Raw genomic sequence first — 15223 nt, 5'->3', positions numbered from 1 at the left:
GACACAGATGCTGAAAAGAGGGAGGAGGGAAAGAAGACTATGACATAGAAAGGAACATGTCAGGACACGATTTTCCCCAGAAAATATTAGATACTGCCAGATATTAGTCATAGGCTGTCTATGGTTGTGGGAACTCTAAAAAGGCAGTCAGTGCATCTATCAAGCTGAACCGCTGCAGACCACCAATTTAAGCTCACCACTAGAGATCATCTTTCACAACAAAAGACTTTGGCCAAGACAGCCCATAATTGTAAAGTGTGAATCCAGCTTCAGTTTACTCTGTCTAAAGAACAAAATTTTAGGTAAAGTCTGAGTACTGTAGCAATGATAGAGGCCATCTAAAATCTGTCTTATAAAGACAGAAAAATTATGTAAAATTAATATTTTTGAGCTTTACATCATGTTATAAATATATACTTGGTGACACCAGCCTTTGTAGTTTCTTTTATTTTCCTCTTAATCAACCTGATCACTGTGTAACAAAAAAAAGCATTAACTTGAACACTTTGAAGCTGTTGCACAAATGTAATCACATTAAAGATGTTTGTTTTTAATAAAGTCACTGGAATGGCTATGTGAAAAACGGCAACGTTTCTAATAAATTACAGTGAGAAACAACGCTTCGTTGCTACTCTGTTTCACATTTGGCGCACAACAAATAGTTGTACTTTCTCCATGAATAAAGAACATAAAAAGAACTTTTGACCCAGAAAAAGTGAAAGCTAATTGGCTTGCTGGTGCTTCTGTGACTTTGCAGACGTCGTCGACGCGGTGCCAGTGCTGCGGGAGGTAGGTGCCCATTTGATGGCAAGAGCCTTGTTATATTTCTTCCTGTCAGCCGCCTCAGCAGAAAAGCTGTGTAGGTTTAACAATGTTGACATGTTGACTATCTGTCTGTCTTAATACATGCTGTTTGTAAGTGGGTGATTAAAGGGAGTGAATGCCTTTCCACGTGGCAGTCCAAGGACGCAGTTCAAAGCTTCGCTGGGTGTCAATCGAGCTCTTTGAAGCCTCTTGTCTCAGTCCTTTGAAAGGGTAGATTTAGCAAAATGTGTGGAGCAACTGCATCAGCGTCTCCGTGCACAGTTTGCTCTCCTCTGAGGAGTCAGAAGAGGAAATGCTTCCCTTATGTGTATTAACTGTATACCCCAATTCCCCCCAAACTTTTCCTCCTTTGCCACAGAAGACCTGCTTTTATTTTTTTGCCTCCCAGAACACCTCCTCTTCCCTGAAACACAGTATCACTGTATTTTAAGGCCAGGCTAGTGTTGCTTACAGCCACATTAACATGGCAAACTCGGCGTGACAGCAGTTTTGCTACACTGCTGTTGTGATGGAGGGAATATGCTCGCAGTTTGGGCTGCTCTGGGGGGAGGGAAGCGGTTTCCTCCAAAGTATGTTATTGCGTCGCCTCTAGAGGAGCCCCAGGGAAGGAGGAGGGGGAGTCATGAGATAGGGAGGAGGGACGGGACGGGAGGGGAGTGGAAACGGTGCTGTGGGGCAGAGGCTGGAGGTGAGCTCAATTCAAGGTTCAAAGCCTCCGAATGTGAATGTGAGTGGAGAGTAAGCCAGGGCTGGGAGGGGCTGTGAGGCTGACAGCACCGGGGAGCTTGGATGCTGCGTGTGCTGGAGTAAATGGGCCTTGGCGGGTTGACAGTCACTCCGCACATGTGTTTGACCGAGAGAGGCAGCGGCAGAGCTGGGCTTATTGGAAAAGACAGGAAGAGCACTGCAATCAGCTTTTCCCTCCTGTGCGGGGAGGGAGGGTTGGGATGCAGAATTACATGAATTAAACCGAAAGCAGGGCGAGCGCTGGCTTCGGAGTGAGCAATCTAATACCTGTTGCGTCATTCGAGAGCTTCTTGGTTAAATCGTTGTCAACTAACAATTTTCCACTGAAAAGTGGAAGGTTGATTGAGAACGGATAGCGAGCAAGTCAAAGTCCTCTAGCGTAGCAGACACGGTCAACCTAAAATTTGTACACACTCCTGTTGAAATCAATTCGGAGCTTTTCACACCTTTAATGTGGCAAATATTACAAACAACATCTGCTAAAAGATAAAAAAAAAACAACAACAACAAAACAAAAATCGTCTGGTTGCATAAGTGAGCAAAACCATTTGCATCCTTCAGATCAGCGTTTCTAAACCCTGGTCCTCAGGGCCCTCTGTCCTTCATGTTCTAGATGCCTCTCTAATCCAGCACACCTGATTCAAAGGATTAAATTACCTGCTCAGCATGCCATCGAATGCTGCAGAAGCTTTCTAATCACTCAGTTATTTAAGTCAGGTGGGAGGCAGAAGGAAAACACCTAAAGCTTGCAGGACACTAGGGCCTGAGGAGAGGGGTTAAGAAACGCCGCTTTAGACAAAACTACAGATGCAGAGAGTATAAGACAAGAGCACATTAAAAAAACACCTACAGAAACATTAAAAAGACAAACAGATGGTTGAAAAAGGATCAAGGAGTTGAGATTCAAAGCCTTAGTGGTGCCAGTGGTCATTTTGTGCACTTTGAACCAAAGTAGGAGGGTGGCAGCTGCAGACTCCTGGATCACCCAGTAAAGCAAAACTGCAAAGAGCGCTCGACGTCCCAGGGTCTGACAGGAAACCTGAATATGAAGTGGAGTCACTCAGGTGAGTGGGAAGTTGGAGGGACCTAAAGATGAGATGATAGAAAGAGGCTGACCAACTCCATCACCAAAGAAAAATCTTTAAAATACCAGCAGAAACATGTAAGAAGATGCTCAGGAATTACAAGAAGATTTTGATTGTTGTCTTACCAGAAAAGGTAGATTTTCTTTTATTATTTTGTCCATGACCCTGCAAGGGCAAAACAGTAGTTTGTAAAATGTTTTGTGCCAACAACAAGAGTTTAAAAAAAAAAACTCCCTGATGCAAATTTTTATTTTGTCATGCAAAAGACTTTTTTTTAAAAGGCTATCATAAATAAATAAACTCAATACCTACCTGTCAAAATGTCACTCTAGTATTGATTTAAAATAGCATTTTTAAACATATTTAATCATGCAAGGAACCTTGAAAATTGAAAATGAGTGTGCCTTTAGTCTGTTTGCTTTATGAGCAGGCACTGAAACAATAACTTGCTTCTTTCTCTTCTTTCTGGCGCCAAAGTAAATAAAACAGACAAATTAAATTTTAATAAAAATGACATGCTCACTCAGCTGTAAATTACATGGAGCTGGAAAGCTCGCTTCTGTTCCTGTAGCAATATAACAGCTGCAGTTTTTTTTAAAGGCTTGAGCTGGAAATTAAAACATCCCTGAGCTTATCAAATTTCTATAAAAAGCTAGGTTAATATGAGGCTCGTATTGTTACCTTACTGCCTCGATGACCTTGAAGCTTAATTTAAACCGTCTGTGTGGAGGTTTTTTTTTTTTTTATGTCTTAATAATGACAGTTTCTCCCCTGGCTTACGGTAAGCATTCATTTACTTTTCCCATTAATCTTTTGTGTAATTATTGTCTCAACAGAAAAGTGGAAAATTATGAATAACAGAAAAAAACAACACCTTTACACAGATGGGTACAAACAAAACTCAAAAATGCAGAAACATTCAATAAACTGTCTGATCAATTTTATTGCAGCCTGGGGGAGATTTTTATTAATCTAGCTGCTAAATACAACTATAGCACAGCTGCAGTCTTTTCCCCGCCCCCTCCTTTATTATTATTATAGCAACAAGCCAAGAGCCAGGTGTTCATTTTGGCAGGTAACAGAAGTGCACGTTGTCATAGAGAATAATTACTAGCAGCTCCACTTAACTTCAAACTCCTCTCTGTGTCATTAAAAACAGGTAGCACAACCTGTTTCTAATATTCCAAAATACCCATCAGAGGGTAAAGATTGCTCAGTGTGCTGATGATATAATAAGCCATAATCACTTGTAGGCTGTTATAGTCACTGAAATATTTTTTGAAGCAAAACAACTTTATGTATATTTGTTTTTAGAAGAGACATCTAGAAGAGGATTTACATACCTCTGCTGTGTAGCAGGAAAGCATGTCTGCATGTTTTTCCATGTTATGTCTGAACAGTCTCTACGGGGAGCAGAAGGAGTAAGGTCAGTGTTTTGCAAGGGGTGTGAGGTAGAGGATTTTACAAATTTCCATTATGGTGAACAAACTTGGGTAACCAGAAAGGAAGGAAAAGGCAGATGATTAGTATTTATTATTATTATTTAATTGCTCACTCTCTTTGTGTTTCAGTTTTCGCTGGGAAATGGTTGTGGAGCAGCTGCTTTGAGGTGAAAGCAAGACCGTGAAAATGTAGACTTTGCTCTCTTTTTCACATGTCGTGCTGCTCAGTGCTAGCTGATTGCTGGGAAATCTGTTCACCAGAGCGTGTTTGTTTTTCCACCTAATTCATACGATTATGCCATGCTAATTTGGCTAGCTTTGTTTACTCACTCAGGCCTAGTTTCACTGCGGTGTCAAGAGGACTCCCGCTGCTTTTGTGTTTGGTAATCCTATCAGAAAGATGCTTGAGATGAGGAAAGCACGTTCTTGACCAGGTGCCACAGCAAAGAGGCAAAAAAAGAAGAAGAGGAAGAAGAAGAATAAGGGAAAAAAAAAATCAAATTCTTAAACAAGTCTGCAATTAGACATGTTCTCCAAGAGAGCTGCAGCACAATGATAATTCTAGTTCATTTGCAGGAGTCAACCCTGTTAATGTAGCTGTTAAACTGACGAGGGAGGATGAATGTTTTACTGATTTGGCCACACTTCAAAATGTAATGATAGGAAGGAGAGTAGAGAGAATGTGCCAACAATTTACAGGAATTTTGTCTAAAAGGTTCGTCCAACAGAAGGTAAAATATAGGGATATTGTAAGGTAAAATGGAGTAAGATAAATGACGGTGTGCAATTAAAATCATTGCTGAACTCAAGACAAGTTCAGCAACTACAACAATTAGGTATAACAAATAAAATGATAAATGCTTATGATTGCATAAAAAATACTTTAGTTGGCTAAATGTTCTTGTAATATTGGTCTGTCTGTGGTTCAGGTGTTACCAGAAAGCTAAATGTTTCAATATTTGGTGAAGGAAGCGAACGAGACAAAACCTGTTTATACTCCATTCCACAGAGAAAACTAGAAGGAGGTGAAATAAAAAATGATGGTTTAAAAATAAATAATACGGTAGACTCACTTTATCATTCTTTTGCTAAAAGACATCATCTGTTTCACAGCATGGGATATATTTGGACAATAACTTCAAAACAAAACTACAAACTGGGGAATATCCAGGTGATTGTTCATCCTGATTTTTTTTTCTTTTTGTACAAATAACCATTTACAAACAATAAGTTCAATATGACGCTTCATTAAATTTAATGCACTGTATTTTCTTGACAACTTTGGAGCTACACAGTTCAGTACAAGCACATCACTGTTCATCAGTATTGTGACTTTGAGATATTTAGTTCATTCATCAGTGATTTCCAGACGCTTAAGCTTTCTCTGTTAGTAACACGTTTCTCATACTGATGACAACAATATGCATACGAGTTGGTTGAAGAGCTGGGTTAGCGTTAGCATGCTTTTTTTTTTTTTTTTAAACAACTCATTGATAATTCAACATGTGACGTATTTCAATGAAGTTTCACTAATTTTGAGGAGTTTTCTTTATTAATGTAACACTATTTTGAGCATCAAAAATATTGAATGGGTAGCATTTCAAGTAGTCTTCCCTTTCCCACAGAGTGTGGAGCAGGGCATATGAGACAGAGACACGAATCTGCAGCGGGAAAAACAATTGATCTTTCACTGATCATTTAAAAGTGCCCTCATTGGAAAACCCTAAATGAAGTGAAATAACTATGTGATAAAATCTCACTTTGTTCCACTATGTCTACTCGATTGACTCTGAGATTCAGAGCTGTTGTCTAAAACACGCAGTATTCATTGTTCATATTATCTACATTCTGTACATGGCAAGTGATCAAAAAACAAAATGGGCCAGCAAGAAATTAGACCCACTTGGCATCAATTTTACACCATCTGCTTTTATTTCCACGCCCGCTGGGTCGGTTGAGTGTGAAGCTTTGTTTGGCTCAAGCCGGGCAGGGCGATCAATTAAACTTTTGACCTCCCGTCAAAAAATATTGATGAAGAGCAGAGGAACTTCCAAAGATTTTCTATGCCACGAGTTTATCTACAAGTTTGATTGATCACCTCAACAGGGGCGAGTCTTAATCTATAGAATGAAAGACATTTCACCACTCAATGTTTGTGAGCTCAATAACGAAATCCAGGTAGGGATGTCTTTGTCGCAGTATGAAATAAATTTCTATAATTTGCTTTTTTTGGCAGAGGTATAATCTCAATCTGAACATTCTGAAAAATCCATTCTTTAATTCAAGATATACAAATTCTTCATCTTAAAAAGAAAATATGACTGGTGCCACCATTGAGTCATTATACCTGCAAGTTAAAATGATGCTTTAATTTTTAAAGTCGAAAAACGTCGGCAGCACAAAAGCTCATTGTTCAAGAATTATATCAAAGAATGATAAAGTCTTGTGACCAAATGCTTTCTGTGTGCGAGACAAAAAAAAAATGTAATCTGTCTCTGAAAATATAAAATGTGCCAAAGTCAGGTGGGTTTGGCATAAGGTAATGGATAAGCATGTTTTGGATGTATGCAGTGCATCCAAAAAAAAAAAAACAGATGAAAAAGCCCGCACAGAAATGATTTAAAAATAAAATCAACCCTTTTTTATTTGTATTTAAGACCTCAGGCCTAAGTTTAGTAGAAAACCTTCAGGAAAAAACTGAAGAAAAAATAAAAAAAAAACGTGGAAGAGAGAATCCCAAACTCTAGATGATTTGGAACGGAAAGAAGAATGGCTAAAATACCTCTCTGTACGCTCAGACCTTGTGAAACGTTAAAGACGACGAACGGGTGTCTTGATGGAAAAAGAGGCCTGTTCAACATACTGTCAGCAGCAGTACCAGTTTACAAAGTGGCCATCGGTGGGTCCTTCATATTCCTCCCTTTAAAATATCTCGATTATTTATGGCTCTCGACTTGAAAAGGAAAATCAAGCCATACAAATGCCAGACACACAGATGGACAGAAACATAAAGTTAGAATTGGCTCAAATATGGGAATTCGGAGTGCTTTCTTTCCCTTTCGCTACCTCTAATGAAGCCTTCTCAGATGGGAACAAGCAGTGAGACTCGTGTTGTTAAAGCACAGCCGCTAAACCCCCCCTGTGGACCCACGTAACAAACTGTGTCATTAAAAATCAACTTTGGAAGGAAGAAACTTCGTCACAGAGGAGAGAAGAGGCAGCAGATCATCCAGACCTGAAGTTCTCAGGGCAGGGGACTGACCGACGCACCTGGTTGTATTTTTATTGTTTTTAACCAAATGTTACCCACAATGCAGCAGAAAGGAAAGGAGCTCTCCAAGACGAGTCCTACCATGAGTAAAGAAACGGAGCAAATTTTAACTAATAGGGTCTGACATGCAGCAACTGATTGCAACAATACCGGGGCCATTTCTTTGTCTGTCTTGTCAAAACGTCCTTGAAGGCTCCAGATGGTCTGGCACGTTACGAGGATCGTGTCTTGTTGGATGAAGTGAGAGCCATTCCCAGCTTGTTTTACAGCCCAAACAATTTCTCGTGTTCTCCCAGCTTATCGCTTGACTAAAAAAAAAAAGAAAGAAAAGAAAAGAAGTACTCGCCTAATCTTCATGCTGTGAAAATGGAAGACATTAAAGAAATCTGAAAAAGCTGTATTTTTGAGAGCTGAAACAAAACAAACTGGTTTGCATATTTTAAATAAACCTTCCCAGCTTTACTCCCATTGGTCCTCTGGTCTTACTCATACATCACTTTAAAACTGTCTTCAAGCCTGAGGTGGAAACTTGCCCCCCTGTGGCCACAAGGTTACTCGCAACCACACTATGTGTTTTCTGATTCTGTTTAAAGACTTATTTATTTTATCCCACTAAACCTAAACAAAACTCAGCATTGCAAATTTAGATAATCTACGGTGCAGTAGAGCAATAGTGTCCCATTCCCAACACATTTCTTAAAGGTTTCAGATCATCAATAAATTGCAGCTTGAAAAAATACAGTTGAGTTTTCACGTTTAAGAGTGGAGAAAACATGAACCATCTCAGGAGAGGTTGCTCTATTAAAAATGAACAACGGCTCAAAAGAACTGCACAGCTCTCTTGACTCAGGTAAATTTTTTCAAACATCTTGATGATCCTCAAGAATTTTGGGAAATTAGCTGAAGTAGTTTGTAAAGGAAGCATCCCATTATCTGGCGTGAAATGGACACAGCGTTTTAGAAAATGTGCATCGGCCATTTGTTATTAATGTTGTTTTTACAATAACGTGAAAATAATAAATGTTTGTATTCATAAACAGTAAATCTATCAGATAACACAAAGATTTGAGAGCTATCTGTTTTTTAATGTAGTGAAAGGAAGATTAAAGTATGTACTAAAAGTTACATTAGGGAGGGAAAAAACAAAATGTGATGTGATTTTGCCTTTTTAAGGAAGTGGGGAAAAAAACTGATGTATTTGCTTTAAATCGATTTTCTTTTTAGTAATATCCTGTCAGCCTTAACTTGCTGAATTTTGGGTTGGGACACAAGAATCCAAAAGTTTAATGCTGACAGGTGACACAAAAATTAACTCTTTGAAGAAAAGAGAACCTCAGAAATCCATCGTTCAGGCAGTTTACAACACAGCAAGGGATGCTGGCGATAAAAGCAGTGTGGATTTATTAACACAGCTGAGAAGCAAAACAAAGGCAGGAAGCAGAACCAACCTGACCGTACAACGACAAGCTTCAAAACAAAAAGACAAGCAAATGCAAAAACATAGCAAGAATGAAGTTTTGGTTGGTCTTGGCAAAATAAAATAAAATAAAATAAAATAAAATAAAATAAATTCTTAGCCATAATCAGGGCAGAATATGACTATCTTACAAAATATAATTTAGTCAGCCCAAGTAAAAAAATATGATAAATGACAATTTATCCTTTTTGGGAAAGGGATGTTGTCATTTTAACTGGTTGGAGTGTATTCAGCTGTTTCAAAGCAAACTAAAAAAAAGAAGAAGAAGAAAAAAAAAACAATCATTGCAGCTTCTGCATTTTATTTCTGGGAAGAGACATTTCAGAGGAAATGTGTTCTTTTTTTATTATAGTCATATGTTGAGATATGAGGAAATCTGCTTTTGAATTACATCAGATCATTTCTAGCTTTATTGTTCCGTGAAGAGAAACTCAGAAATGATAGTTTTCTGGTCGGTGAACAGGGCGAACTGTAACGCTGTCAGATTGCACTTACAACACTTTCAATGTGGAAGTTATTTTGCTTATTATTAACGTTTCAAATGTGGTCATAGCACACATGCGCCGAGGTTTATGACTTTATTTATTTATTTTTTTAACAGACGCTGCTGTTTCCACATAAGGAGCAATGCTTCTTTAAAAAAAATAAAATAAACTGAAGTTGCTTTAGTATTTTGAATACTAAATCCAGCATTTTGAGTGCTGGATTTAGTATTAGACACTTTTTGAAGAAAAATTCAGAGTTAAGATTTTCATGTGTATTCCAAAATGTTTCCAACCAGCACCACTGAACAGGCTAATCAGGCATATAAAATGATTAAGAAGTTTAAAAATACCTCCATAATTAACTTGCCCTTAATTTAGGTTGGCACCAGAACTGTATTTTACAGCCGCTCCACTTTCACACACAGTGTGACGTCACCCTGAAAGCAAAAGCTAGAAAAAGTATTTGGATGCTATTAATTGCAGCTCTAAAGCGTAAATCCAAAATGGGCTGAAATCAAAGCTTTTTAAAACTGTAAATTAAACACAAAGCTGTGTTAGTTCTTGTGTTAGTAATGTTTCATTCCTCGTTCCTACCTACAGACGGCACACACAAGCTTAGCTGGCTGGCTCTCCCCAACAAGTGAGCTAAGCCTTCTCCCTCTGTCACTGCAAACAGACTTCGAATGACTGGAGAGGACAAGAAAAGGGCCGCTCTGCTCGATTGAGGCCACGCAGAGGTAAAAGATGATTATATACCGCTTGCTCTCTTCGCTGTCATCCCTCAGCATTTCTCTTCCACACAATGACCATGAGGAGAATGGGTTAGAACACCCGTCACCCTGATGTCTCCCTGTCATATCATGAGGAACTCATAAAGATCCACTTTCTTCACTTCAAATAGGCCAATCTTTGTGTCAGCCACAAGAGGGAAAGGCACACAGCACATACACTAAGTGCCAGACTCATGGATGGATCACACAAACTGAAAGCCACGATTCTTTTTTTATTATTATTTTTACTTCTAAAAAAAAAACTTTCACTGTAATGACTTTACCAGGGGGCATTTCCACGCCTGATTACATGCATATTCATTAAGATTATATGGATTTTTGCTCTTCTCTCCTCAAATGCCATCTGAGCAGGATAAAGTGAGTGAACCGCAGGATCCAGTTATTTGATTTTCCTAACAACTTTGGATGATGGGTCACATTACCTCCCTTCTCGTGGTTGTAATCAAGAGTTAAAAGGTCATTCTTTGAACAAAATTTGCAACAAAGTTCCTTAAAAAGAAGAAGTTTAATAAAAAAAAAAATTCCATTACACATCGCTGGCTTTTTGCGCTTCTGACAATTTGTCAAAATTAATCGTTACATTTTTTTTTTTTATCGTATATGCAAAAATCATGTCAAATATTTTTGAGTGATAGTTTGCACCTGCTTTTTTCAAAGGTGGTAAATACCTTTGCAATTTAGGTTTATTAAATCTCATCGTGTGTGGTAAGCCATTACATTTGCTTGTCCTCTCCCATTATTTTGTACTTCCTGATGATCAGCCAATGTTTGGCATATCCATAAAAGCAGAGAAGGTGCTGTCAAGTTTGCACTTGTTTTTGTTCGTGCAAAATCTTTTGAAGATCAGGCCCATTACTTTAGGACACAAACCTGCATATGCTATCGTTTGATGCCAGAGGTGATTTTTAGTCCATCTGCCAGTCAATGTGAAGATCCAGTATTTACAGTAATTTAATATCTTCACCTTCCAATGAAAGACAAAAATAGAGACTATTCTTCTAAAGGTTATCTTCCATTTTTTTGTTCATTACCAACATGAGGTGTTTTCGCCACACAGTAATCAACAAAACGATAAACCAGTCGTCTGTTCTTCTTCTTCTTCTTCTCACCACTGACGGTCTTCGTGTCTCCAGAGGAATCTCAGTGTTGGCAGGTAACCAGGCCTCCAACAAGCTACTATAAATACAGCAAGCCTTTTCTAGAACCCTCCATCAGGATCTATTGTGTTTTATCTTTAATCTTTGGTCTTTAGTGGACAAGCACGACATTGGATTGTCACAACTACATGAAGTGTTCAGAGGCAGAGAAAGAGGCTATTTGGATCCTCATTAAATTTTCAAAAGTCCTGATGGTCCTCTGAAAATTGAACGAACTGTTCCAACCCAGCCCTAATTTTATGCTACAGTAAGTGCAAATTAGTTTCACAAAAAAGAAAAAAATAAATATATATATATATATATATTTTTAATCACAGTCTGCCGAGTTAATTTGCTGTGTGGTAATTTTCTTTGGTGCCTTTTAGAATCGCACTCGGTCATGAACCGTGATGACTTGTGTGATCTGCGCTCAAACACAGGCCTTCCCCTGACAGTCTGCATTATAGATCTCATAAGTACACAAGAAGTTTGCCTTTATTCATCCACTGCACACCGTGATAAAAATTTAAACCATAATTAATTTAAATCATAAAACTATAAGCTTATTCCCATTCGGTGAGCTTTTCCATTGTAAATGTTTAATTGAATTATTGTTCACCATAAATGTACTTCTTTAGCTTAAGCAATTGCTGACTTACTAAGAAAATGTTGGAATATTGGAATAAAGTCTCTTTCTTGGAGAGTTATTAACCAAAACAAAGCTCTCTAAAATAACTCGTGGGCCAGACATTTGCCACCATTTCCTCCAATCTAAAACCTTAAACTTACCTAAGTGAGCGCTGAGCTGCTGTCAAAATTCCTATATGGTCCATTTTCCAAATGTAAAGAAATTAAACCTTTGCTTTGAAACATCAAGTCCTGTTATATCTGTAAAGTATCTCAGTTTAGACTGAGAGTCTTAGACTGAAAGTGAACATATATGAACAATTTGCCTCTGAATGCTCTTATAAACCTTACAAGAGTAAATTAACTCTTTCATGCATAGTGGTCACTACAGTGGACAGCTGTCTAAAAGCCATTTTCTTGTGCTTCTTGTGGATTTTTATGGTATAAATGCACAGAGATCACTGAAGTGGACACTAATGCATCACAAAATACACTATCAACTACTGGCAATCAACTGCAAATGCAAGAAATTATTAGTTTTGTTAAATCCAATATGGCCGACAAACAAAAAGCATCCCAACCAACTTTTGCCATTAAAATTTAAGTCAAGCCAAAGTCAACAGTTGCTGTGGTTTTGTTGAGAAGCAACCCAACACAACAATTAACAACAATTTTGCATTTGAAAATTTCTAAACAAATATGACTTAATCATAACTGTAACTGTAAGCTGTAATTTCTTGTATGCCACTGCAATACTGTCCATTAAGTAGATCTAAATCTGAAGAAACTGTTCTAGGGGTTTCAAGAGTCTTCCATACATCTGCTTTTTTGGCACGCATAGCTCAAACGATTTTTTTTTTTTTTTAATGCAAACACTGATATCATTAAGTAATTAGCTTTCAGCACCAATCTAATAAGGCTAACAACTTGCACCATGTTCGCATGGATTGAAAAGAGAGGCCTCAAATACTGATAGACAGTAACTTAACCGTTAATTGCTTTCTGCCTTTTGTGGCCTGTCGGTTTAATGTAGCAGCGTGTGTGTCCTTGTGTGCCCCGAGTTATGTATGTAGGGCAGTGAATCCGAGCCTATGTGTCCGTCGAGACAAACGGTTCAACAGAACAATAAATAAGCCACTTGGGAAGCATGCCAGGACTCAAAGTTGGCCCACGTGCAAAAATTTGCTCTTTCCCCCTCGAAGCAGCACATATGTTCCCTGGGGCAGGATGAACGGCTCTGCCTGGGAGAAGAGAGAGAAGGAGAGGAGGAGGAGGAGGAGGAGAGATGAGTCTCCATCTGTCTGTGGATCTTAGGGGCTGACAGACCGTTACGTCTCCCTCAGAAAAGGAAGCCAGTCTTGGGTAGAAACTATCAAACATGGACTTAGTTTGGACTCCACGGCAGTTGTGTTGCAAGCAGAACCTGCCAAGAAAGGGTCAGACAACAAACCTGCATATGGTTCTCAGAAACACACATGGCGTGCTTCTCTTTGTCCTTTTTGGTTTGCATATTCTCCCAGTACTTCTGAGTTTGGCTTAGTTTATATCGTGTCTCTGACAAGCTTAGACTCTTTTTGGTTCATTTTTACCATTGGTATTGTGTCTTTTGTGGAATGAAGTGCAGCAGGGTAAAATAAGTCACAATAGAGAAATCAAGCTCTTTTGTTGCAGGTGGTGTCCTGCAGTAGCAGTGATCTCGCTCCTTATTGAACCTGCTGCTTTTTATAAAGGGTAAAATCAAAATGTACGTATTAAAAAGTCGTCAAAGTTTATATAAATTCGCTTACCTAGAAAATTTTAATTAAATTCTGAAATTGTTTAATTTTAATAATTAAAACACTTGATTGATTAAATCATTTGATTTAATTGAACAACCTTGACTAAACTGTGACAGGTTGTTACTTTAAGAAATAACCACTGTGTGAAAAAAAATGATGCATTTGTTAGAACATGAATATGATCCAATATTTATTTCCATGACATAAAAAGGTAAAAACGACCTATGTCCTGCATTATGTCAAGAGTGAATTGATATTTTGGTTTTCTCTTTGGCTTTAACAATGTGGTTTTGAAAAAAAGAAAAGCTTTTTTTCTTGCTCTCTAACCTGACGTGTCTCTCGTTTCACACCAACTCCAGCTCTGATTGGTAAATGTTTTAATCCAAGCCAGTTTTCTGACTTTCTATAGAGTTTTTATTTGTTATTTTTGTGAATGTAAATGCATGAATGTTTGTATCTTGTGTCGGCTTATGGGAAATTAGCATTTTGCTAAATCTAGTATTTATGACAATATTGTATGTTTATCACTGTCCCATTTAAACAAAACTAACTAATGAGTGCTCAATGATGCCTCCTCCCTAGAAGTTTGGCTTCCCGGTGAGCTCAGTCCAAAGATTCAGTAAGACAGATCCAGAGAGCCACCAAGAAGTATTGCCCCACCACCAACTGATCACACTTTCAAGATTTAGTTGTTTAATCACCACATTATAGCCTATTAATGTTTGTATAAACCTATGCAAGACTCCAATGGGATAATTGCTACCCATCCGAAAGCAACTTTCTTTAAAACAAAGTAAGCCAACAGTCCAACTTTGGACAAATAAACTCTTAAATATTTAATTACTATTCTGAACATGTTTTTGGCCACAAATCAAGTTCCACAAATAAATTTGTTCATCTAATAAAAAAAAACAAAAAAAACACTAATCATGAAACTTCTCTCTGCTAAAGTGACATGTTTGAACGCGAGGGACTGGCCCTCTCCCTGGCAGACACTGGCCATCTGGCCGAGGTGTTTGGAGACAGACATTGTCTGCTGAGCCTTTCAACCTATAAATTTATGCCACGTCTCTGATGCCTCTGCTTCTCTCACAGGTTTCCCCTTCACACAGGAGCAGACGCTCTGAGATGGATGAGAGACAGCAGATGGGGCGCCTGCCTGACACGAAGAGGACCAAGCAGGAAATGCAACGCAAGAGTTCAACAAAATCGCTGCTGTCAGCCAGCCAAAGAAAGCGACTACTCTGTCATCCTATTGAACAAGAATCCCAGTCAACGTGTTGTTGAAGACGAAGTTTGATGGTTGATGCATTATGTTTCCTCTGCTCTCGCTGGTCTGTATATGAGAGACTCGGGTTGTTGAGATTTAGTGTTTTGATACTCTCACAGCAAGGCAGAAAAGCTGGGCAAACATGCATACACTGCTCCAAAATTTGGCAAAGGTTGCCGAGAGCCTCAGGCGACTTCCAGGAAGTTGTTAATTTGTCCATCTGCAGACTTGAATTTAGGATGCATCATGTCATGGTGTCAGATGGAAGCACTGGCATTGCTTTTCTTGT

At 38.5% G+C, this 15223-nt stretch overlaps 1 long non-coding RNA gene across 1 annotated transcript; it reads left to right on the top strand.

The window, feature by feature from the left end:
• Nucleotides 1-1761: 1761 nt before the first annotated feature.
• Nucleotides 1762-5146, top strand: LOC103140386 (uncharacterized). Its single transcript, XR_476494.2, has 3 exons — nt 1762-2636; nt 3972-4083; nt 4229-5146. It is a non-coding gene; the product is annotated as an uncharacterized LOC103140386 (long non-coding RNA).
• The last annotated feature ends 10077 nt before the right edge of the window (nt 5147-15223 follow it).

The sequence above is a fragment of the Poecilia formosa genome, unplaced genomic scaffold, assembly GCF_000485575.1.
Source record: "Poecilia formosa unplaced genomic scaffold, Poecilia_formosa-5.1.2 Scaffold70, whole genome shotgun sequence".
NCBI lineage: Eukaryota > Metazoa > Chordata > Actinopteri > Cyprinodontiformes > Poeciliidae > Poecilia > Poecilia formosa.
Note: the sequence above shows the minus strand (reverse complement) of the source record. Positions and strands in the feature narration are given on the sequence as shown.